We start from the raw sequence: 2,425 nt of genomic DNA, 5'->3' as shown, positions 1-2,425 counted from the left end.
CGTCCAGCCTTCCAGTCAGGGCCTATGAGAGGCCCCACCATATAAAGGACCCCAATGGAAATAAGTCACTCTGTCTGACTTTTTTGGGTTATCCTAGGTTCTCTACACATATTCTGCTATGTATGATAATTATATGTAACTGTATCTGTGTATACCTGAATAAACTTACTTACTTACTAGAGGAGGGTTCAACCGGTACATTGATCCGGGGATCGGCTGTGAATTTCTGAAAGGGACCCCATAGCCGTAGACGTTTCATTTTTTTTTTGTAATTTCAACCATTTTTAGTTTATTTAGAAAAATAATTATGTATAATTCACTTAGACTGGAGGTCTCAGCCTGCCCCCAGAGGCCCCAGAGCAGTCTTGTTCCGCCTTGCAAAATTTCTCTCGGAGACACTGCTTCCAGTGCCCGAAAATGAAACCTCGACCAAGGTGGAAGGAAGTTGGCTAATAGCTCTACTATTATATGTCTGCCTGCACAAGGCCTGTCATAGCATGAACCAGTTCAAGAAAAGAGCCAAAAGGTACCTAACGAATGGAGCGACAGAAAGGGAGGAGAGTGATTTCTGGTATAACTAACATACATGTCCCTATTACTGATCTATTCCCTTTTTCATCTAAATGAAAATAACTCAGTTTACCTTATTCGTAGTATATCTCCTTTTAATGTTTAAATAATAAGATATTACAGGGACCCCAATGGAAATAAGTCACTTTGACTTTCTTGGTTATTGTAAGTAATCTACACATATGCTGATATGCAAATAAGATTACAATAAACAGGTGATATCATAATATGCAGAACAATCACTGTGAAAAATAGTAGAATTCCAAGCGTTTTCGTGATTTTTCAAATTATTTGATTAGTTGGACCCCTTTGCCTAATTATTATTATTATTATTATAATAAAAAAGAAGCGCTAAGCCACAAGGGCTATACAGCTCCCTTTGCCTAAGCCACTGAAGAGCAGGACACTCATTCCCCTACCAGAATGAATTTACTAAATAATAAGCATTAAAAAAAAGAATGTTGAGAATAATTTTTTTTCAAACAGAAATTTGCGAAACATTATCAAAAAGGAACTAGTAAACGAGTTTGAAGTAGAAGATACAGATAGAAACTAGTAGATCCATTACACATATCAGTGAAATGTGTCAGGTTAAACATATCTGTGTAAAAGTATCAAGGTCAGTAGACTGCAAGATAATGTTACTGCTAGACTAAGGCTAGGTTATAAGTATCTTTCGCAGTACTGTTTGTCAAAGACATAAAATGTAAAGTGTGTGGACAGAGACAGGGTCATACATTGGAGCATTATATCTTATAGTATGACTTTGTAAATGGCCCAAGTCGGACCAAAACGTCGTCGTAGGCTCGTCTCTCTCATGTACGGGTTATGTGTGTATTGTTCCAGTCACGGTATTGTGCATTTTTGTTCTTTATAGTGTCAACGCATCCAACCTTGAGAGACACCTCCATACAAACCTTACAAGATATGACAAAACACCTCATTATTAAGGATAAACTTGTGAGTTCATTACCTTGTACCTAGTTCAGCCATCAAAACTTTGGAGCCCGGTCCCTGGACCCATTGTGTACCTCTGTAATCTGTAAATACCTTTGTAACTTGTCATGATTGTGACTAGACCTACCTGGAGTTCATTACCTTTGTAAATTGTGAGTTCATTACCTTTGTAAATTGTGAATTCATTACCTCTGTAACTTGCTCAGCTATCAAAACTTTGAGGCCCAGTCCCTGGACCCATTATGTACCTCTGTAATCTTTTGACTACCGCCCACAGGATGGGTATGGAGTGCATAATAAACATATTAAACTAACTATTAAACTGTTAAGGATAAGATATCTAACATCTTGAGGCTGTATCCAAATTTTGCATCGATTAGATGAATAACGGTAATAAGATTTTTTTTTTTCGAGATTGTATTCCGTACCGTATTGTGTATATTAAGTATAAGAATTAATTGTAAAATATAAAATTACTATTGTTTTTTTCTGGTGATGTGACAATGCTCAGTTGGGGGTTGACAGACCCATTGTAACCTCTGTAATCCTGTTTTTTTTTTTTTTTTTTTGCGCCACTGCTGATAGGATGAGCTGCGGGTGCACAATAAGCTAGCTGCTTAGGCAACCCAACTAAAAACCATCCGAGTCAGCAATCAGATTCCCACCAAAACCGTAAAATATTCCCTGATCTGAAAAATAAAGCTGGTGGATAGTGCCCTGGAAGAATAAGATAAAGACCCAATGATACTAAACAAAATTATCCCCAAAAAAATACGCCACAAAGGGGTAGGTCGACATGTAGTGTGTCCAGGGACTAGGCCCCATACAAATAATAATAATAATAATAGTAATAATTTTAAATTCATAGTACGTAAATATAATACAACAATTTAAATGT

The sequence above is a fragment of the Cherax quadricarinatus genome, chromosome 32 (genome assembly GCF_038502225.1).
Source record: "Cherax quadricarinatus isolate ZL_2023a chromosome 32, ASM3850222v1, whole genome shotgun sequence".
NCBI lineage: Eukaryota > Metazoa > Arthropoda > Malacostraca > Decapoda > Parastacidae > Cherax > Cherax quadricarinatus.
Note: the sequence above shows the minus strand (reverse complement) of the source record.